The sequence below is a fragment of the Salvelinus namaycush genome, unplaced genomic scaffold, assembly GCF_016432855.1.
Source record: "Salvelinus namaycush isolate Seneca unplaced genomic scaffold, SaNama_1.0 Scaffold880, whole genome shotgun sequence".
Taxonomy (NCBI): Eukaryota; Metazoa; Chordata; class Actinopteri; order Salmoniformes; family Salmonidae; genus Salvelinus; species Salvelinus namaycush.
Window position 1 is genome coordinate 18,054 of NW_024061620.1, and position 24,182 is coordinate 42,235.

The window sequence follows — 24,182 nt, forward strand, 5'->3', positions numbered from 1 at the left end:
CACCGATCATATGGCTCCCGTCTCACACTTCCCTTAAGGTATGTTAATGATAAACTGTTGCTTGGCGGCAGGCTTAAGGATGACTTGAGTCAACCGACTGTGCTTATGGAGATCTTTGAAGTCAGTTGTGAAAGAGACTTTGTGGACCAATCGAAAGGTGGAAACATTTGTTTGTAGCAAAACATTGTTGGCATTTTGTCTAAACATTATGTTGCGAAATGCAGCATTGTATTTATGCCACGCTGGTACTTCAATCAAGAGATAGTTGAGAAGCCACTCTAACCCCCCCGGTCATGATGTGTCATACGCGCCCCATGCGCTTCCAATATGAAATTGTCCATACATGCGTTCCTCCTTAGCACAGAACAATGCAATAGGTTTTCAACATCCAGAGCTTTTGTGTATTTATTGTGGCTAGTAGGATAGCTGCATGGGAAACTGTTGCTGATGATGTATTTGTCAGAAGTCATTGTATTTGTCCGTTTTTTCCCACAAGGCTGAAATATGTGCCCTCGCTTAGAAATGTTTGCAAGGTTTGTTTGTATTTCATCCAACTATCTGTGCTAAAAAGTGATGGCTACAGTATATGTAATTTCTTCCACTTTTTGAGTGAGCCAAAGTTCAAGCTGCTTATCTAATTGGTGAGAATGCAATGTCTGTTTATCAGACTCACTTTGACTTTATATGGTGTACCAAGAGATGTACCTTTGCTTACGGCCATACCAGCCTGAATATGCCCGATCTCGTCTGATCTCGGAAGCTAAGCAGGGTCGGGCCTGGTTAGTACTTGGATGGGAGACCGCCTGGGAATACCAGGTGCTGTAAGCCTTTTGTCCACTAGGAGGTGTGGCATTATTTCATCAGCAACACTGCCTTGTAGTAAGCATTTGATGCTGAATTGACTAAATGCAGCTTCTATGGGCTAGTCTCCCCTGCCCTTTTAATACGATCAAAGTTCCTTGTGTTGTCAGGGAGCAACTGCCTTTTATGCATAAGACAAATAAGAATATTGTTACTGAATGCAGCTTGTGTGTGCTCTGTGCTCCCTCGCCCTGTTCAAATGATCAAAGGAAATAATGCTGGTGAGGAGTGGAACTGGACTGGTGTCTGATGGCCCTGTGTTTTCCATGTTGGAATTACAACCCTTCTTTTATGGAGTAAATCAAAAGCACAAGAGAATCTGAGATGTTATCGATAATAAATCAATTGGTTTCATGCATTTGTCTGTGTGTGTGTGTGTGTGTCTGAATGTGATTGTATTTCGTCATATCGCAAACATTTGTGATATCAGATAGGTTAAGATATTAAAAAGTAATTGGTGATTTTTTCGACAGTGTTGCATGATGGGAATCTAGTGGTTCACTGATATAATCTAGTAAACAAAATAAACTACTTTTTCACCACTCTGTGTGCAAGTGCATTCCTAAACGGCATTTAACGCAGGTCGATGTGATATGATATTATCACAACAAAAAGTGGTTCCCGTTAGCGGAAAATGTTGGCACTGGAGAGACTTGCCCTCCACTAAGCAGAAGAGATACTGTGATCAAGAAGTTGGTTGACCCAGTGTGGGGCTCAGCCATTCCACTCTGGCTGGGCTGACCCCTTTTGAATTTTCCAAATGTGGGAATCTCGAATGCAAAATTTATGTTATGCAAAATTTATGTTAGTGGTCGTTTGCAAAATTTATGGTAGTGGTCGTTTGCGCTGTACCCTGATATCCTTGTAAGGGAAGTCCCCCCTCAATTGTACAAAATAACATGGCAACTTATTGGCACCGAGCGGACCATATACACGATGGGATTGTGTGGGATTTCACATTACATCCGGCGCTGTTTCGTCCAAAGTTGATGACAAATGCCATATTGTAAATGAGCTGTGTAACACCCCAAAAATACTATAGTGGGCGAGTGTGTTCCATCTTAATTTTTCATAGGCTTACTGTAACGCAAGTCAAGACCCAAGAGTCATATTTTGAAATTTTGAAATTTTGAAAGTTTTGGCAAAAACTTATCACCCCCTTAAAAAAGTGCTTTCTGGACCGTTTTTCGAAATTCTTTCGATTTTTATGTCAATTACACGTGTAAGAACTGTATGAAAATACTTTTGTCAAATTTTATTAACATAATTTTTTTTACATTTTTATTTGGACTTAAGGAATATGTTTTGTGCATTTGGAATGTGATTTCATAGGAAGTCAAAAGTCAAAAGTCAAAAATGTCAAATATTTGGAAAAAATTTATCACCCCCTTTAAAAAAGTGCTTTCTGGACCGTTTTTCGAAATTCTTTCGATTTTTATGTCAATTACACATGTATAAGAACTGTATGAAAATACTTTAGTCACATTTTACTATCATAATTTTTTATAAATGTTTACTTGTACTTAAGGAATATGTTTTGTGCATTTGCAATCTGATTTAATACGAAGTCAAAAATGTGAATAAATTAGAAAAAACGTATCACCCCCCAAACCTCCATAAATCACTCAGGCCAGCACCCATTGATTTGGGGCCGTAGTATAGTGCTCCCATGGACGTCTGGATGACACCTAAAAGCATTTAAAACCGTTTTGAAAAATGACGCCTGGTAACCCAAAACATGAAACATAGAATATTTTTTGACTTTGTTTGGAAACCTCCATAAATCACTCAGGCCGTACCCCATTGACTCGAGAAGAAAAAACATAAAATATTTTCCAGAAAAAAAACAGAATATTTTCTGAGTTTTTGTGAAAACCTCCATAAAACACTCAGGCCAGCCCCCATTGATTTTTGGCCGTAGAATAGTGCTCCCAGAGCGGGTATGGAGGTCTGGATGCTCCCTAAACGCAATTTCAACCATCTTGAAACATGGCACCTGGTAACCCCAAAAAAATACCAGGTGCACGAACAGTTTGGACTTGTGTGTGTGTGTGTGAGCTTTTCTTTGACATCTGTTTAGAGAAATGACTGATTTACAGTTCATGAAGGTTGCCTAATCACACACTTAAAGTTTTGGAAAGATCTGACTTTTTTAACCCTTTGAAACAGCACCTATGACCCCATTTTAAGGCACTTCCGGTTGGCACAGGAAGCTATAAGTAAATACCTATCCTGATCGGGGTATGCTTTTACAGAATCCTGAGTTTTAAGTCTATACGTTAAGAACTGACTGATTTACAAAGGGTTGAATGCACTATATATCACAAACTGCTGGTTGGGTATGGCAAAACACTTTTAGGGTGATTTTATCACTTCCGGTTGCTCCAGGAAGCTTAGAATCAACACAGGTAGACCTCATAGTGGCTTGATGGATTGTCATTGAAGACAGGTTCATAAGACATTCATAACCCACATAGGGTTTATTTAAAGAATGCACGTTACATTTGCATATGATTCAACAGTGAAAAACATCACATCATATTGCAAACATAACACACTGTTGAATCATATTGCAAACACACACTGTTACATTTGCAATATGATGTGTTGAATCATATTGCAAACATAACACACACTGTTACGTTTGCAATATGATGTGTTGGATCATATTGCAAACATAACACACACTGTTACATTTGCAATATGATGTGTTGAATCATATTGCAAACATAACACACACTGTTACGTTTGCAATATGATGTGTTGAATCATATTGCAAACATAACACACACTGTTACATTTGCAATATGATGTGTTGAATCATATTGCAAATCTAACGTGCATTTGCAATATGATGTGATGTTGAATCATATTGCAAATGTAACGTACATTCTCTTAAATACTTTAGAAATGCAAAAGTCAACGTCCTGATGACCTCAGGATGGCCGGGCAGTGATAGTGGTTCCTCTCCATCGCTCGTTGTGTTAAATTTCATCATGTCGCTTTTTGTGATGGTACCCCCCCGTTGAAACATATTGCAAATGTACAAAAGTCAAGTAGCAAGTCGGTGTCCATCAGTCAATTAGATATATTCAGACACCAAACTGATACCATCTGACACCAAACTCACTTTTACCAACTCCTTTAGAAGCCAACTATCACATATTTCAGAGCAGGCCCAAAATTCACAGCGCCTTCTATTTAAACCATAATAAAACAAATAATACGTAGTTATGTTCTAGCTGCGGGTCCAATATTCACATTATGTTTAGCCCTATGTGAGGCGACCTGGAATCCCAAGTTTCGGCTCGATAGGTCATTCGGTGCCCGAGCAAAACCCTAATTGGTGCTGAAAATCCACTTTTTTCCATGCCTTGCTACGGGGTGCTTGAATGAGCAATCGGACAGAATCGTTGAGGTCCATCTCTATGGACCGAGCCGGTTTCAATGCACCTAGTCTTGAGACTCTGGGACTTTTCTAAATGTCGCCAGTTTCGTTGAGCTCAAAATGAATTGAAAACATTGCAAATACACGAGGCTGTTTATCGGTCTGAGAACCTTCTAGAGCCACATAACTCACCGTGCACAATCGACCTGAGGTCTAGAACAGGTTTGTAAAGTTTCAGAACTCTAGGTCTGACGGTTCTTTAAAAGTTGGAACAAAACTAACTACTACAGGCACTGTCTGCCTCTTAGCCCCTCAGTGTGTCCCTCCATCATTTCTGTGTGGGTGTGTTTTTTTTTTTTTTTTAATCTGATGGGATGAATGACTGATTTACAGTTCAGGAGGGTTGTCTATTCACATATATGAAGTTTTGGAAAGATTTGACATTTTTATCCCTTTGAAACAGCCCATTTGACACCAATTAAGGCACTTCCGGTTTGCACAGGAAGCTACAAGTAAACACTTATCATTACTGGAGTATGCTTTTACAGAATCCTGAGTTTTATGTCTGTATGTTAAAAATTGACTGATTTACATAGGGCTGAATGCACTATTTCTCTCAAACTGCAGGTTGGCTATGGCAAACACTTTTAGGGTGATTTAACCACTTCCGGTTGCTCCAGGAAGCTTAGAATCGACACAGGTAGACCTCATGGTGGCCTGATGGACTGACATCAAAGACAGGTTCATAAGACATTCATAACCCACATAGGCTTCAGGTTGAATTGAGAGGTGCAGTCAATGTATTCCTATGGAGCGACATGTCATTGTAAATTGTTTGATGTAAACACCAGCTTTTAACTGTTAAGGGTTAATGCCACAAGGTCAAGGTTAGGCTTGCACAGATCGGGAGGACCTTAAGAACATTCCTGAGGTGAAATTGTGCTTCTAACCTTAACGGTTCTCTCTCTGTCTCCCAAAAGCAAATAAAATTGACATGAGGTCAAAAGGTCATTTGGGTCCATTTTCTTGTAACGGTCGCTGCGCTCAGACCGAGCGAGCTACGGTCAAGCGGGGCATCTCGTTGAACTCGGCACGGCCTGGAGATAATAGTCATGCCATTGCAGGCTTTGTGTGTCTTTAAGCACCGTACTTTTTCACTCCATCCTTCCTTTTTGTGTGTGTGTGTGTTTGTGTGAGAGAGCTTTTCTTTGACATCTGTTGGGAAAAATGACTGATTACACTTCATGAGGGTTGTCTAATCACACAAGTGAAGTTTTGAAAAGATCTGACCTTTATTACCCTTCAAACCTGACCCTATGCACCATTTTAAGGTACTTCCAGTTGACATAGGAAGCTGAACGTGAACACATACCCTCCTTGGGGTAGGCTCTTATTTAATATTGAGTTTTAAGTCTTTATGTTAAGAACTGACTTATTAACAGAGGGTTAAATGAGTGTGTGTTACTTCATAAAATCACATAAAATCACAGAATTCTCGCAGAGCTTCGAGACCCACTTTAAAAATGTTCGTGTGAACAAACTGCAACTGGATCTGTGAATTTTTTGAAAAAAAAATTCCTCTTCGTGAACATCACCAAATGGACAATGTACGATTTCTCTTAAATTACGATAGATAAACGGCTGGTTCTTTTTTTCCTGACACCGTATGCTTATGTACTTTGACGTGAAGCGGTCAAATTGCACCCTACTTTGCGTTTTTTGACCTTTAATCCCAGAAAAATGGCCATAACTCAAAAAGCGCAGAGGCCTCGACGCCATCTTGTTCGGGGCCAACTTCCCTTTACTCCAAACCTACGCTCGCCGAGTTTCGTCTTCGAAATATTTTCCGTTTAGGAGAAAAGGCCGCGCTCGTTTGCCCCGTGTTCGTGCGCCTGCAATATGATTTATTTGCCCCCTTGTGGGAATTTTCGAGAATGCGGAGTCCAAGTCAAAAATTTGTTATTTTTATAAAACGGTGACCGAACGTCCGAGACGATTTCTTCGATGACTTCCTGAAAGAGCTCCCCCCCGCCCTCGGCCCGACGCCGTCCGCGATTTTCTGAGACGAAGTCGGACGTCTAGTAAGGGACCGTACATTCGCAATGGGAGAATCTTCACCGATCATATGGCTCCCGTCTCACACTTCCCTTAAGGTATGTTAATGATAAACTGTTGCTTGGCGGCAGGCTTAAGGATGACTTGAGTCAACCGACTGTGCTTATGGAGATCTTTGAAGTCAGTTGTGAAAGAGACTTTGTGGACCAATCGAAAGGTGGAAACATTTGTTTGTAGCAAAACATTGTTGGCATTTTGTCTAAACATTATGTTGCGAAATGCAGCATTGTATTTATGCCACGCTGGTACTTCAATCAAGAGATAGTTGAGAAGCCACTCTAACCCCCCCGGTCATGATGTGTCATACGCGCCCCATGCGCTTCCAATATGAAATTGTCCATACATGCGTTCCTCCTTAGCACAGAACAATGCAATAGGTTTTCAACATCCAGAGCTTTTGTGTATTTATTGTGGCTAGTAGGATAGCTGCATGGGAAACTGTTGCTGATGATGTATTTGTCAGAAGTCATTGTATTTGTCCGTTTTTTCCCACAAGGCTGAAATATGTGCCCTCGCTTAGAAATGTTTGCAAGGTTTGTTTGTATTTCATCCAACTATCTGTGCTAAAAAGTGATGGCTACAGTATATGTAATTTCTTCCACTTTTTGAGTGAGCCAAAGTTCAAGCTGCTTATCTAATTGGTGAGAATGCAATGTCTGTTTATCAGACTCACTTTGACTTTATATGGTGTACCAAGAGATGTACCTTCGCTTACGGCCATACCAGCCTGAATATGCCCGATCTCTTCTGATCTCGGAAGCTAAGCAGGGTCGGGCCTGGTTAGTACTTGGATGGGAGACCTCCTGGGAATACCAGGTGCTGTAAGCCTTTTGTCCACTAGGGGGTGTGGCATTATTTCATCAGCAACACTGCCTTGTAGTAAGCATTTGATGCTGAATTGACTAAATGCAGCTTCTATGGGCTAGTCTCCCCTGCCCTTTTAATACGATCAAAGTTCCTTGTGTTGTCAGGGAGCAACTGCCTTTTATGCATAAGACAAATAAGAATATTGTTACTGAATGCAGCTTGTGTGTGCTCTGTGCTCCCTCGCCCTGTTCAAATGATCAAAGGAAATAATGCTGGTGAGGAGTGGAACTGGACTGGTGTCTGATGGCCCTGTGTTTTCCATGTTGGAATTACAACCCTTCTTTTATGGAGTAAATCAAAAGCACAAGAGAATCTGAGATGTTATCGATAATAAATCAATTGGTTTCATGCATTTGTCTGTGTGTGTGTGTGTGTGTCTGAATGTGATTGTATTTCGTCATATCGCAAACATTTGTGATATCAGATAGGTTAAGATATTAAAAAGTAATTGGTGATTTTTTCGACAGTGTTGCATGATGGGAATCTAGTGGTTCACTGATATAATCTAGTAAACAAAATAAACTACTTTTTCACCACTCTGTGTGCAAGTGCATTCCTAAACGGCATTTAACGCAGGTCGATGTGATATGATATTATCACAACAAAAAGTGGTTCCCGTTAGCGGAAAATGTTGGCACTGGAGAGACTTGCCCTCCACTAAGCAGAAGAGATACTGTGATCAAGAAGGTGGTTGACCCAGTGTGGGGCTCAGCCATTCCACTCTGGCTGGGCTGACCCCTTTTGAATTTTCCAAATGTGGAAATCTCGAATGCAAAATTTATGGTAGTGGTCGTTTGCAAAATTTATGGTAGTGGTCGTTTGCGCTGTACCCTGATATCTTTGTAAGGGAAGTCCCCCCTCAATTGTACAAAATAACATGGCAACTTATTGGCACCGAGCGGACCATATACACGATGGGATTGTGTGGGATTTCACATTACATCCGGCGCTGTTTCGTCCAAAGTTGATGACAAATGCCATATTGTAAATGAGCTGTGTAACACCCCAAAAATCCTATAGTGGGCGAGTGTGTTCCATCTTAATTTTTCATAGGCTTACTGTAACGCAAGTCAAGACCCAAGAGTCATATTTTGAAATTTTGAAATTTTGAAAGTTTTGGCAAAAACTTATCACCCCCTTAAAAAAGTGCTTTCTGGACCGTTTTTCGAAATTCTTTCGATTTTTATGTCAATTACACGTGTAAGAACTGTATGAAAATACTTTTGTCAAATTTTATTAACATAATTTTTTTTACATTTTTATTTGGACTTAAGGAATATGTTTTGTGCATTTGGAATGTGATTTCTTAGGAAGTCAAAAGTCAAAAGTCAAAAATGTCAAAAATTTGGAAAAAACGTATCACCCCCTTTAAAAAAGTGCTTTCTGGACCGTTTTTTCGAAATTCTTTCGATTTTTATGTCAATTACACATGTGTAAGAACTGTATGAAAATACTTTTGTCAAATTTTATTAACATAATTTTTTGGACATTTTTATTTGGACTTAAGGAATATGTTTTGTGCATTTGGAATGTGATTTCATAGGAAGTCAAAAGTCAAAAGTCAAAAATGTCAAATATTTGGAAAAAATTTATCACCCCCTTTAAAAAAGTGCTTTCTGGACCGTTTTTTGAAATTCTTTCGATTTTTATGTCAATTACACATGTATAAGAACTGTATGAAAATACTTTAGTCACATTTTACTGTCATAATTTTTTATAAATGTTTACTTGTACTTAAGGAATATGTTTTGTGCATTTGCAATCTGATTTAATACGAAGTCAAAAATGTGAATAAATTAGAAAAAACGTATCACCCCCCAAACCTCCATAAATCACTCAGGCCAGCACCCATTGATTTGGGGCCGTAGTATAGTGCTCCCATGGACGTCTGGATGACACCTAAAAGCATTTAAAACCGTTTTGAAAAATGACGCCTGGTAACCCAAAACATGAAACATAGAATATTTTTTGACTTTGTTTGGAAACCTCCATAAATCACTCAGGCCGTACCCCATTGACTCGAGAAGAAAAAACATAAAATATTTTCCAGAAAAAAAACAGAATATTTTCTGAGTTTTTGTGAAAACCTCCATAAAACACTCAGGCCAGCCCCCATTGATTTTTGGCCGTAGAATAGTGCTCCCAGAGCGGGTATGGAGGTCTGGATGCTCCCTAAACGCAATTTCAACCATCTTGAAACATGGCACCTGGTAACCCCAAAAAAATACCAGGTGCACGAACAGTTTGGACTTGTGTGTGTGTGTGTGAGCTTTTCTTTGACATCTGTTTAGAGAAATGACTGATTTACAGTTCATGAAGGTTGCCTAATCACACACTTAAAGTTTTGGAAAGATCTGACTTTTTTAACCCTTTGAAACAGCACCTATGACCCCATTTTAAGGCACTTCCGGTTGGCACAGGAAGCTATAAGTAAATACCTATCCTGATCGGGGTATGCTTTTACAGAATCCTGAGTTTTAAGTCTATACGTTAAGAACTGACTGATTTACAAAGGGTTGAATGCACTATATATCACAAACTGCTGGTTGGGTATGGCAAAACACTTTTAGGGTGATTTTATCACTTCCGGTTGCTCCAGGAAGCTTAGAATCAACACAGGTAGACCTCATAGTGGCTTGATGGATTGTCATTGAAGACAGGTTCATAAGACATTCATAACCCACATAGGGTTTATTTAAAGAATGCACGTTACATTTGCATATGATTCAACAGTGAAAAACATCACATCATATTGCAAACATAACACACTGTTGAATCATATTGCAAACACACACTGTTACATTTGCAATATGATGTGTTGAATCATATTGCAAACATAACACACACTGTTACGTTTGCAATATGATGTGTTGGATCATATTGCAAACATAACACACACTGTTACATTTGCAATATGATGTGTTGAATCATATTGCAAACATAACACACACTGTTACGTTTGCAATATGATGTGTTGAATCATATTGCAAACATAACACACACTGTTACATTTGCAATATGATGTGTTGAATCATATTGCAAATCTAACGTGCATTTGCAATATGATGTGATGTTGAATCATATTGCAAATGTAACGTACATTCTCTTAAATACTTTAGAAATGCAAAAGTCAACGTCCTGATGACCTCAGGATGGCCGGGCAGTGATAGTGGTTCCTCTCCATCGCTCGTTGTGTTAAATTTCATCATGTCGCTTTTTGTGATGGTACCCCCCCGTTGAAACATATTGCAAATGTACAAAAGTCAAGTAGCAAGTCGGTGTCCATCAGTCAATTAGATATATTCAGACACCAAACTGATACCATCTGACACCAAACTCACTTTTACCAACTCCTTTAGAAGCCAACTATCACATATTTCAGAGCAGGCCCAAAATTCACAGCGCCTTCTATTTAAACCATAATAAAACAAATAATACGTAGTTATGTTCTAGCTGCGGGTCCAATATTCACATTATGTTTAGCCCTATGTGAGGCGACCTGGAATCCCAAGTTTCGGCTCGATAGGTCATTCGGTGCCCGAGCAAAACCCTAATTGGTGCTGAAAATCCACTTTTTTCCATGCCTTGCTACGGGGTGCTTGAATGAGCAATCGGACAGAATCGTTGAGGTCCATCTCTATGGGCCGAGCCGGTTTCAATGCACCTAGTCTTGAGACTCTGGGACTTTTCTAAATGTCGCCAGTTTCGTTGAGCTCAAAATGAATTGAAAACATTGCAAATACACGAGGCTGTTTATCGGTCTGAGAACCTTCTAGAGCCACATAACTCACCGTGCACAATCGACCTGAGGTCTAGAACAGGTTTGTAAAGTTTCAGAACTCTAGGTCTGACGGTTCTTTAAAAGTTGGAACAAAACTAACTACTACAGGCACTGTCTGCCTCTTAGCCCCTCAGTGTGTCCCTCCATCATTTCTGTGTGGGTGTGTTTTTTTTTTTTTTTTTAATCTGATGGGATGAATGACTGATTTACAGTTCAGGAGGGTTGTCTATTCACATATATGAAGTTTTGGAAAGATTTGACATTTTTATCCCTTTGAAACAGCCCATTTGACACCAATTAAGGCACTTCCGGTTTGCACAGGAAGCTAAAAGTAAACACTTATCATTACTGGAGTATGCTTTTACAGAATCCTGAGTTTTATGTCTGTATGTTAAAAATTGACTGATTTACATAGGGCTGAATGCACTATTTCTCTCAAACTGCAGGTTGGCTATGGCAAACACTTTTAGGGTGATTTAACCACTTCCGGTTGCTCCAGGAAGCTTAGAATCGACACAGGTAGACCTCATGGTGGCCTGATGGACTGACATCAAAGACAGGTTCATAAGACATTCATAACCCACATAGGCTTCAGGTTGAATTGAGAGGTGCAGTCAATGTATTCCTATGGAGCGACATGTCATTGTAAATTGTTTGATGTAAACACCAGCTTTTAACTGTTAAGGGTTAATGCCACAAGGTCAAGGTTAGGCTTGCACAGATCGGGAGGACCTTAAGAACATTCCTGAGGTGAAATTGTGCTTCTAACCTTAACGGTTCTCTCTCTGTCTCCCAAAAGCAAATAAAATTGACATGAGGTCAAAAGGTCATTTGGGTCCATTTTCTTGTAACGGTCGCTGCGCTCAGACCGAGCGAGCTACGGTCAAGCGGGGCATCTCGTTGAACTCGGCACGGCCTGGAGATAATAGTCATGCCATTGCAGGCTTTGTGTGTCTTTAAGCACCGTACTTTTTCACTCCATCCTTCCTTTTTGTGTGTGTGTGTGTTTGTGTGAGAGAGCTTTTCTTTGACATCTGTTGGGAAAAATGACTGATTACACTTCATGAGGGTTGTCTAATCACACAAGTGAAGTTTTGAAAAGATCTGACCTTTATTACCCTTCAAACCTGACCCTATGCACCATTTTAAGGTACTTCCAGTTGACATAGGAAGCTGAACGTGAACACATACCCTCCTTGGGGTAGGCTCTTATTTAATATTGAGTTTTAAGTCTTTATGTTAAGAACTGACTTATTAACAGAGGGTTAAATGAGTGTGTGTTACTTCATAAAATCACATAAAATCACAGAATTCTCGCAGAGCTTCGAGACCCACTTTAAAAATGTTCGTGTGAACAAACTGCAACTGGATCTGTGAATTTTTTGAAAAAAAAATTCCTCTTCGTGAACATCACCAAATGGACAATGTACGATTTCTCTTAAATTACGATAGATAAACGGCTGGTTCTTTTTTTCCTGACACCGTATGCTTATGTACTTTGACGTGAAGCGGTCAAATTGCACCCTACTTTGCGTTTTTGACCTTTAATCCCAGAAAAATGGCCATAACTCAAAAAGCGCAGAGGCCTCGACGCCATCTTGTTCGGGGCCAACTTCCCTTTACTCCAAACCTACGCTCGCCGAGTTTCGTCTTCGAAATATTTTCCGTTTAGGAGAAAAGGCCGCGCTCGTTTGCCCCGTGTTCGTGCGCCTGCAATATGATTTATTTGCCCCCTTGTGGGAATTTTCGAGAATGCGGAGTCCAAGTCAAAAATTTGTTATTTTTATAAAACGGTGACCGAACGTCCGAGACGATTTCTTCGATGACTTCCTGAAAGAGCTCCCCCCCGCCCTCGGCCCGACGCCGTCCGCGATTTTCTGAGACGAAGTCGGACGTCTAGTAAGGGACCGTACATTCGCAATGGGAGAATCTTCACCGATCATATGGCTCCCGTCTCACACTTCCCTTAAGGTATGTTAATGATAAACTGTTGCTTGGCGGCAGGCTTAAGGATGACTTGAGTCAACCGACTGTGCTTATGGAGATCTTTGAAGTCAGTTGTGAAAGAGACTTTGTGGACCAATCGAAAGGTGGAAACATTTGTTTGTAGCAAAACATTGTTGGCATTTTGTCTAAACATTATGTTGCGAAATGCAGCATTGTATTTATGCCACGCTGGTACTTCAATCAAGAGATAGTTGAGAAGCCACTCTAACCCCCCCGGTCATGATGTGTCATACGCGCCCCATGCGCTTCCAATATGAAATTGTCCATACATGCGTTCCTCCTTAGCACAGAACAATGCAATAGGTTTTCAACATCCAGAGCTTTTGTGTATTTATTGTGGCTAGTAGGATAGCTGCATGGGAAACTGTTGCTGATGATGTATTTGTCAGAAGTCATTGTATTTGTCCGTTTTTTCCCACAAGGCTGAAATATGTGCCCTCGCTTAGAAATGTTTGCAAGGTTTGTTTGTATTTCATCCAACTATCTGTGCTAAAAAGTGATGGCTACAGTATATGTAATTTCTTCCACTTTTTGAGTGAGCCAAAGTTCAAGCTGCTTATCTAATTGGTGAGAATGCAATGTCTGTTTATCAGACTCACTTTGACTTTATATGGTGTACCAAGAGATGTACCTTCGCTTACGGCCATACCAGCCTGAATATGCCCGATCTCTTCTGATCTCGGAAGCTAAGCAGGGTCGGGCCTGGTTAGTACTTGGATGGGAGACCTCCTGGGAATACCAGGTGCTGTAAGCCTTTTGTCCACTAGGGGGTGTGGCATTATTTCATCAGCAACACTGCCTTGTAGTAAGCATTTGATGCTGAATTGACTAAATGCAGCTTCTATGGGCTAGTCTCCCCTGCCCTTTTAATACGATCAAAGTTCCTTGTGTTGTCAGGGAGCAACTGCCTTTTATGCATAAGACAAATAAGAATATTGTTACTGAATGCAGCTTGTGTGTGCTCTGTGCTCCCTCGCCCTGTTCAAATGATCAAAGGAAATAATGCTGGTGAGGAGTGGAACTGGACTGGTGTCTGATGGCCCTGTGTTTTCCATGTTGGAATTACAACCCTTCTTTTATGGAGTAAATCAAAAGCACAAGAGAATCTGAGATGTTATCGATAATAAATCAATTGGTTTCATGCATTTGTCTGTGTGTGTGTGTGTGTGTGTCTGAATGTGATTGTATTTCGTCATATCGCAAACATTTGTGATATCAGATAGGTTAAGATATTAAAAAGTAATTGGTGATTTTTTCGACAGTGTTGCATGATGGGAATCTAGTGGTTCACTGATATAATCTAGTAAACAAAATAAACTACTTTTTCACCACTCTGTGTGCAAGTGCATTCCTAAACGGCATTTAACGCAGGTCGATGTGATATGATATTATCACAACAAAAAGTGGTTCCCGTTAGCAGAAAATGTTGGCACTGGAGAGACTTGCCCTCCACTAAGCAGAAGAGATACTGTGATCAAGAAGTTGGTTGACCCAGTGTGGGGCTCAGCCATTCCACTCTGGCTGGGCTGACCCCTTTTGAATTTTCCAAATGTGGGAATCTCGAATGCAAAATTTATGGTAGTGGTCGTTTGCAAAATTTATGGTAGTGGTCGTTTGCGCTGTACCCTGATATCTTTGTAAGGGAAGTCCCCCCTCAATTGTACAAAATAACATGGCAACTTATTGGCACCGAGCGGACCATATACACGATGGGATTGTGTGGGATTTCACATTACATCCGGCGCTGTTTCGTCCAAAGTTGATGACAAATGCCATATTGTAAATGAGCTGTGTAACACCCCAAAAATCCTATAGTGGGCGAGTGTGTTCCATCTTAATTTTTCATAGGCTTACTGTAACGCAAGTCAAGACCCAAGAGTCATATTTTGAAATTTTGAAATTTTGAAAGTTTTGGCAAAAACTTATCACCCCCTTAAAAAAGTGCTTTCTGGACCGTTTTTCGAAATTCTTTCGATTTTTATGTCAATTACACATGTGTAAGAACTGTATGAAAATACTTTTGTCAAATTTTATTAACATAATTTTTTGGACATTTTTATTTGGACTTAAGGAATATGTTTTGTGCATTTGGAATGTGATTTCATAGGAAGTCAAAAGTCAAAAGTCAAAAATGTCAAATATTTGGAAAAAATTTATCACCCCCTTTAAAAAAGTGCTTTCTGGACCGTTTTTTGAAATTCTTTCGATTTTTATGTCAATTACACATGTATAAGAACTGTATGAAAATACTTTAGTCACATTTTACTGTCATAATTTTTTATAAATGTTTACTTGTACTTAAGGAATATGTTTTGTGCATTTGCAATCTGATTTAATACGAAGTCAAAAATGTGAATAAATTAGAAAAAACGTATCACCCCCCAAACCTCCATAAATCACTCAGGCCAGCACCCATTGATTTGGGGCCGTAGTATAGTGCTCCCATGGACGTCTGGATGACACCTAAAAGCATTTAAAACCGTTTTGAAAAATGACGCCTGGTAACCCAAAACATGAAACATAGAATATTTTTGACTTTGTTTGGAAACCTCCATAAATCACTCAGGCCGTACCCCATTGACTCGAGAAGAAAAAACATAAAATATTTTCCAGAAAAAAAACAGAATATTTTCTGAGTTTTTGTGAAAACCTCCATAAAACACTCAGGCCAGCCCCCATTGATTTTTGGCCGTAGAATAGTGCTCCCAGAGCGGGTATGGAGATCTGGATGCTCCCTAAACGCAATTTCAACCATCTTGAAACATGGCACCTGGTAACCCCAAAAAAATACCAGGTGCACGAACAGTTTGGACTTGTGTGTGTGTGTGTGAGCTTTTCTTTGACATCTGTTTAGAGAAATGACTGATTTACAGTTCATGAAGGTTGCCTAATCACACACTTAAAGTTTTGGAAAGATCTGACTTTTTTAACCCTTTGAAACAGCACCTATGACCCCATTTTAAGGCACTTCCGGTTGGCACAGGAAGCTATAAGTAAATACCTATCCTGATCGGGGTATGCTTTTACAGAATCCTGAGTTTTAAGTCTATACGTTAAGAACTGACTGATTTACAAAGGGTTGAATGCACTATATATCACAAACTGCTGGTTGGGTATGGCAAAACACTTTTAGGGTGATTTTATCACTTCCGGTTGCTCCAGGAAGCTTAGAATCAACACAGGTAGACCTCATAGTGGCTTGATGGATTGTCATTGAAGACAGGTTCATAAGACATTCATAACCCACATAGGGTTTATTTAAAGAATGCACGTTACATTTGCATATGATTCAACAGTGAAAAACATCACATCATATTGCAAACATAACACACTGTTGAATCATATTGCAAACACACACTGTTACATTTGCAATATGATGTGTTGAATCATATTGCAAACATAACACACACTGTTACGTTTGCAATATGATGTGTTGGATCATATTGCAAACATAACACACACTGTTACATTTGCAATATGATGTGTTGAATCATATTGCAAACATAACACACACTGTTACGTTTGCAATATGATGTGTTGAATCATATTGCAAACATAACACACACTGTTACATTTGCAATATGATGTGTTGAATCATATTGCAAATCTAACGTGCATTTGCAATATGATGTGATGTTGAATCATATTGCAAATGTAACGTACATTCTCTTAAATACTTTAGAAATGCAAAAGTCAACGTCCTGATGACCTCAGGATGGCCGGGCAGTGATAGTGGTTCCTCTCCATCGCTCGTTGTGTTAAATTTCATCATGTCGCTTTTTGTGATGGTACCCCCCCGTTGAAACATATTGCAAATGTACAAAAGTCAAGTAGCAAGTCGGTGTCCATCAGTCAATTAGATATATTCAGACACCAAACTGATACCATCTGACACCAAACTCACTTTTACCAACTCCTTTAGAAGCCAACTATCACATATTTCAGAGCAGGCCCAAAATTCACAGCGCCTTCTATTTAAACCATAATAAAACAAATAATACGTAGTTATGTTCTAGCTGCGGGTCCAATATTCACATTATGTTTAGCCCTATGTGAGGCGACCTGGAATCCCAAGTTTCGGCTCGATAGGTCATTCGGTGCCCGAGCAAAACCCTAATTGGTGCTGAAAATCCACTTTTTTCCATGCCTTGCTACGGGGTGCTTGAATGAGCAATCGGACAGAATCGTTGAGGTCCATCTCTATGGACCGAGCCGGTTTCAATGCACCTAGTCTTGAGACTCTGGGACTTTTCTAAATGTCGCCAGTTTCGTTGAGCTCAAAATGAATTGAAAACATTGCAAATACACGAGGCTGTTTATCGGTCTGAGAACCTTCTAGAGCCACATAACTCACCGTGCACAATCGACCTGAGGTCTAGAACAGGTTTGTAAAGTTTCAGAACTCTAGGTCTGACGGTTCTTTAAAAGTTGGAACAAAACTAACTACTACAGGCACTGTCTGCCTCTTAGCCCCTCAGTGTGTCCCTCCATCATTTCTGTGTGGGTGTGTTTTTTTTTTTTTTTTAATCTGATGGGATGAATGACTGATTTACAGTTCAGGAGGGTTGTCTATTCACATATATGAAGTTTTGGAAAGATTTGACATTTTTATCCCTTTGAAACAGCCCATTTGACACCAATTAAGGCACTTCCGGTTTGCACAGGAAGCTAAAAGTAAACACTTATCATTACTGGAGTATGCTTTTACAGAATCCTGAGTTTTATGTCTGTATGTTAAAAATTGACTGATTTACATAGGGCTGAATGCACTATTTCTCTCAAACTGCAGGTTGGCTATGGCAAACACTTTTAGGGTGATTTAACCACTTCCGGTTGCTCCAGGAAGCTTAGAATCGACACAGGTAGACCTCATGGTGGCCTGATGGACTGACATCAAAGACAGGTTCATAAGACATTCATAACCCACATAGGCTTCAGGTTGAATTGAGAGGTGCAGTCAATGTATTCCTATGGAGCGACATGTCATTGTAAATTGTTTGATGTAAACACCAGCTTTTAACTGTTAAGGGTTAATGCCACAAGGTCAAGGTTAGGCTTGCACAGATCGGGAGGACCTTAAGAACATTCCTGAGGTGAAATTGTGCTTCTAACCTTAACGGTTCTCTCTCTGTCTCCCAAAAGCAAATAAAATTGACATGAGGTCAAAAGGTCATTTGGGTCCATTTTCTTGTAACGGTCGCTGCGCTCAGACCGAGCGAGCTACGGTCAAGCGGGGCATCTCGTTGAACTCGGCACGGCCTGGAGATAATAGTCATGCCATTGCAGGCTTTGTGTGTCTTTAAGCACCGTACTTTTTCACTCCATCCTTCCTTTTTGTGTGTGTGTGTGTTTGTGTGAGAGAGCTTTTCTTTGACATCTGTTGGGAAAAATGACTGATTACACTTCATGAGGGTTGTCTAATCACACAAGTGAAGTTTTGAAAAGATCTGACCTTTATTACCCTTCAAACCTGACCCTATGCACCATTTTAAGGTACTTCCAGTTGACATAGGAAGCTGAACGTGAACACATACCCTCCTTGGGGTAGGCTCTTATTTAATATTGAGTTTTAAGTCTTTATGTTAAGAACTGACTTATTAACAGAGGGTTAAATGAGTGTGTGTTACTTCATAAAATCACATAAAATCACAGAATTCTCGCAGAGCTTCGAGACCCACTTTAAAAATGTTCGTGTGAACAAACTGCAACTGGATCTGTGAATTTTTTGAAAAAAAATTCCTCTTCGTGAACATCACCAAATGGACAATGTACGATTTCTCTTAAATTACGATAGATAAACGGCTGGTTCTTTTTTTCCTGACACCGTATGCTTATGTACTTTGACGTGAAGCGGTCAAATTGCACCCTACTTTGCGTTTTGACCTTTAATCCCAGAAAAATGGCCATAACTCAAAAAGCGCAGAGGCCTCGACGCCATCTTGTTCGGGGCCAACTTCCCTTTACTCCAAACCTACGCTCGCCGAGTTCGTCTTCGAAATATTTTCCGTTTAGGAGAAAAGGCCGCGCTCGTTTGCCCCGTGTTCGTGCGCCTGCAATATGATTTATTTGCCCCCTTGTGGGAATTTTCGAGAATGCGGAGTCCAAGTCAAAAATTTGTTATTTTTATAAAACGGTGACCGAACGTCCGAGACGATTTCTTCGATGACTTCCTGAAAGAGCTCCCCCCCGCCCTCGGCCCGACGCCGTCCGCGATTTTCTGAGACGAAGTCGGACGTCTAGTAAGGGACCGTACATTCGCAATGGGAGAATCTTCACCGATCATATGGCTCCCGTCTCACACTTCCCTTAAGGTATGTTAATGATAAACTGTTGCTTGGCGGCAGGCTTAAGGATGACTTGAGTCAACCGACTGTGCTTATGGAGATCTTTGAAGTCAGTTGTGAAAGAGACTTTGTGGACCAATCGAAAGGTGGAAACATTTGTTTGTAGCAAAACATTGTTGGCATTTTGTCTAAACATTATGTTGCGAAATGCAGCATTGTATTTATGCCACGCTGGTACTTCAATCAAGAGATAGTTGAGAAGCCACTCTAACCCCCCCGGTCATGATGTGTCATACGCGCCCCATGCGCTTCCAATATGAAATTGTCCATACATGCGTTCCTCCTTAGCACAGAACAATGCAATAGGTTTTCAACATCCAGAGCTTTTGTGTATTTATTGTGGCTAGTAGGATAGCTGCATGGGAAACTGTTGCTGATGATGTATTTGTCAGAAGTCATTGTATTTGTCCGTTTTTTCCCACAAGGCTGAAATATGTGCCCTCGCTTAGAAATGTTTTGCAAGGTTTGTTTGTATTTCATCCAACTATCTGTGCTAAAAAGTGATGGCTACAGTATATGTAATTTCTTCCACTTTTTGAGTGAGCCAAAGTTCAAGCTGCTTATCTAATTGGTGAGAATGCAATGTCTGTTTATCAGACTCACTTTGACTTTATATGGTGTACCAAGAGATGTACCTTCGCTTACGGCCATACCAGCCTGAATATGCCCGATCTCGTCTGATCTCGGAAGCTAAGCAGGCTCGGGCCTGGTTAGTACTTGGATGGGAGACCTCCTGGGAATACCAGGTGCTGTAAGCCTTTTGTCCACTAGGGGGTGTGGCATTATTTCATCAGCAACACTGCCTTGTAGTAAGCATTTGATGCTGAATTGACTAAATGCAGCTTCTATGGGCTAGTCTCCCCTGCCCTTTTAATACGATCAAAGTTCCTTGTGTTGTCAGGGAGCAACTGCCTTTTATGCATAAGACAAATAAGAATATTGTTACTGAATGCAGCTTGTGTGTGCTCTGTGCTCCCTCGCCCTGTTCAAATGATCAAAGGAAATAATGCTGGTGAGGAGTGGAACTGGACTGGTGTCTGATGGCCCTGTGTTTTCCATGTTGGAATTACAACCCTTCTTTTATGGAGTAAATCAAAAGCACAAGAGAATCTGAGATGTTATCGATAATAAATCAATTGGTTTCATGCATTTGTCTGTGTGTGTGTGTGTGTGTCTGAATGTGATTGTATTTCGTCATATCGCAAACATTTGTGATATCAGATAGGTTAAGATATTAAAAAGTAATTGGTGATTTTTTCGACAGTGTTGCATGATGGGAATCTAGTGGTTCACTGATATAATCTAGTAAACAAAATAAACTACTTTTCACCACTCTGTGTGCAAGTGCATTCCTAAACGGCATTTAACCGCAGGTCGATGTGATATGATATTATCACAACAAAAAGTGGTTCCCGTTAGCGGAAAATGTTGGCACTGGAGAGACTTGCCCTCCACTAAGCAGAAGAGATACTGTGATCAGAAGTTGGTTGACCCAGTGTGGGGCTCAGCCATTCCACTCTGGCTGGGCTGACCCTTGTTGAATTTTCCAAATGTGGGAATCTCGAATGCAAAATTTATGGTAGTGGTCGTTTGCAAAATTTATGGTAGTGGTCGTTTGCGCTGTACCCTGATATCTTTGTAAGGGAAGTCCCCCTCAATTGTACAAAATAACATGGCAACTTATTGGCACCGAGGCGGACCATATACACGATGGGATTGTGTGGGATTTCACATTACATCCGGCGCTGTTTCGTCCAAAGTTGATGACAAAATGCCATATTGTAAATGAGCTGTGTAACACCCCAAAAATCCTATAGTGGGCGAGTGTGTTCCATCTTAATTTTCATAGGCTTACTTGTACGACAAGTCCAAGACCCAAGAGTCATATTTTGAAATTTTGAAATTTTGAAAAGTTTTGGCAAAAACTTATCACCCCCTTAAAAAAGTGCTTTCTGGACCGTTTTTTCGAAATTCTTTCGATTTTTATGTCAATTACACATGTGTAAGAACTGTATGAAAATACTTTTGTCAAATTTTATTAACATAATTTTTTGGACATTTTTATTGGACTTAAGGAATATGTTTTGTGCATTTGGAATGTGATTTCATAGGAAGTCAAAAGTCAAAAAGTCAAAAATGTCAAATATTTGGAAAAAATTTATCACCCCCTTTAAAAAGTGCTTTCTGGACCGTTTTTTTGAAATTCTTTCGATTTTTATGTCAATTACACATGTTATAAGAACTGTATGAAAATACTTTAGTCACATTTTACTGTCATAATTTTTTATAAATGTTTACTTGTACTTAAGGAATATGTTTTGTGCATTTGCAATCTGATTTAATACGAAGTCAAAAATGTGATAAATTAGAAAAAACGTATCACCCCCCAAACCTCCATAAATCACTCAGGCCAGCACCCATTGATTTGGGGCCGTAGTATAGTGCTCCCATGGACGTCTGGATGACACCTAAAAGCATTTAAAACCGTTTGAAAAATGACGCCTGGTAACCCAAAACATGAAACATAGAATATTTTTGACTTTGTTTGGAAACCTCCATAAATCACTCAGGCCGTACCCCATTGACTCGAGAAGAAAAAACATAAAATATTTTCCAGAAAAAAAACAGAATATTTTCTGAGTTTTTGTGAAAACCTCCATAAAACACTCAGGCCAGCCCCCATTGATTTTTGGCCGTAGAATAGTGCTCCCAGAGCGGGTATGGAGAGTCTGGATGCTCCCTAAACGCAATTTCAACCATCTTGAAACATGGCACCTGGTAACCCCAAAAAAATACCAGGTGCACGAACAGTTTGGACTTGTGTGTGTGTGTGTGAGCTTTTCTTTGACATCTGTTTAGAGAAATGACTGATTTACAGTTCATGAAGGTTGCCTAATCACACACTTAAAGTTTTGGAAAGATCTGACTTTTTTAACCCTTTGAAACAGCACCTATGACCCCATTTAAGGCACTTCCGGTTGGCACAGGAAGCTATAAGTAAATACCTATCCTGATCGGGTATGCTTTTACAGAATCCTGAGTTTTAAGTCTATACGTTAAGAACTGACTGATTTACAAAGGGGTTGAAATGCACTATATATCACAAACTGCTGGTTGGGTATGGCAAAACACTTTTAGGGTGATTTTATCACTTCCGGTTGCTCCAGGAGGCTTAGAATCAACACAGGTAGACCTCATAGTGGCTTGATGGATTGTCATTGAAGACAGGTTCATAAGACATTCATAACCCACATAGGGTTTATTTAAAGAATGCACGTTACATTTGCATATGATTCAACAGTGAAAAACATCACATCATATTGCAAACATAACACACTGTTGAATCATATTGCAAACACACACTGTTACATTTGCAATATGATGTGTTGAATCATATTGCAAACATAACACACACTGTTACGTTTGCAATATGATGTGTTGGATCATATTGCAAACATAACACACACTGTTACATTTGCAATATGATGTGTTGAATCATATTGCAAACATAACACACACTGTTACGTTTGCAATATGATGTGTTGAATCATATTGCAAACATAACACACACTGTTACATTTGGCAATATGATGTGTTGAATCATATTGCAAATCTAACGTGCATTTGCAATATGATGTGATGTTGAATCATATTGCAAATGTAACGTACATTCTCTTAAATACTTTAGAAATGCAAAAGTCAACGTCCTGATGACCTCAGGATGGCCGGGCAGTGATAGTGGTTCCTCTCCATCGCTCGTTGTGTTAAATTTCATCATGTCGCTTTTTGTGATGGTACCCCCCCGTTGAAACATATTGCAAATGTACAAAAGTCAAGTAGCAAGTCGGTGTCCATCAGTCAATTAGATATATTCAGACACCAAACTGATACCATCTGACACCAAACTCACTTTTACCAACTCCTTTAGAAGCCAACTATCACATATTTCAGAGCAGGCCCAAATTCACAGCGCCTTCTATTTAAACCATAATAAAACAAATAATACGTAGTTATGTTCTAGCTGCGGGTCCAATATTCACATTATGTTTAGCCCTATGTGAGGCGGACCTGGAATCCCAAGTTTCGGCTCGATAGGTCATTCGGTGCCCGAGCAAAAACCCTAATTGGTGCTGAAAATCCACTTTTTTCCATGCCTTGCTACGGGTGCTTGAATGAGCAATCGGACAGAATCGTTGAGGTCCATCTCTATGGGACCGAGCCGGTTTCAATGCACCTAGTCTTGAGACTCTGGGACTTTTCTAAATGTCGCCAGTTTCGTTGAGCTCAAAATGAATTGAAAACATTGCAAATACACGAGGCTGTTTATCGGTCTGAGAACCTTCTAGAGCCACATAACTCACCGTGCACAATCGACCTGAGGTCTAGAACAGGTTTGTAAAGTTTCAGAACTCTAGGTCTGACGGTTCTTTAAAAGTTGGAACAAAACTAACTACTACAGGCACTGTCTGCCTCTTAGCCCCTCAGTGTGTCCCTCCATCATTTCTGTGTGGGTGTGTTTTTTTTTTTTTTTAATCTGATGGGATGAATGACTGATTTACAGTTCAGGAGGGTTGTCTATTCACATATATGAAGTTTTGGAAAGATTTGACATTTTATCCCTTTGAAAACAGCCCATTTGACACCAATTAAGGCACTTCCGGTTTGCACAGGAAGCTAAAAGTAAACACTTATCATTACTGGAGTATGCTTTTACAGAATCCTGAGTTTTATGTCTGTATGTTTAAAAATTGACTGATTTACATAGGGCTGAATGCACTATTTCTCTCAAACTGCAGGTTGGCTATGGCAAACACTTTTA

The 24,182-nt window shown here is 39.9% G+C and overlaps 5 non-coding genes and 3 pseudogenes across 5 annotated transcripts; all 8 read left to right on the forward strand.

Annotated features, from left to right (window-relative positions):
* The first annotated feature begins 709 nt into the window (after window positions 1-709).
* LOC120043236 lies at window positions 710-828 on the forward strand. The gene has a single exon (XR_005476361.1). It is a non-coding gene; the product is annotated as a 5S ribosomal RNA (ribosomal RNA).
* A 693-nt stretch (window positions 829-1,521) lies between these two features.
* LOC120043260 lies at window positions 1,522-1,682 on the forward strand. The gene has a single exon (XR_005476376.1). It is a non-coding gene; the product is annotated as a U1 spliceosomal RNA (small nuclear RNA).
* A 5,391-nt stretch (window positions 1,683-7,073) lies between these two features.
* Window positions 7,074-7,192, forward strand: LOC120043243. Its single transcript, XR_005476368.1, has one exon. It is a non-coding gene; the product is annotated as a 5S ribosomal RNA (ribosomal RNA).
* A 693-nt stretch (window positions 7,193-7,885) lies between these two features.
* LOC120043256 lies at window positions 7,886-8,035 on the forward strand (annotated as a pseudogene).
* Window positions 8,036-13,654: 5,619 nt separating this feature from the next.
* On the forward strand, window positions 13,655-13,773 carry LOC120043244. Its single transcript, XR_005476369.1, has one exon. It is a non-coding gene; the product is annotated as a 5S ribosomal RNA (ribosomal RNA).
* A 695-nt stretch (window positions 13,774-14,468) lies between these two features.
* LOC120043267 lies at window positions 14,469-14,618 on the forward strand (annotated as a pseudogene).
* A 5,384-nt stretch (window positions 14,619-20,002) lies between these two features.
* LOC120043235 lies at window positions 20,003-20,121 on the forward strand. Its single transcript, XR_005476360.1, has one exon. It is a non-coding gene; the product is annotated as a 5S ribosomal RNA (ribosomal RNA).
* A 693-nt stretch (window positions 20,122-20,814) lies between these two features.
* On the forward strand, window positions 20,815-20,963 carry LOC120043275 (annotated as a pseudogene).
* Window positions 20,964-24,182: the final 3,219 nt, after the last annotated feature.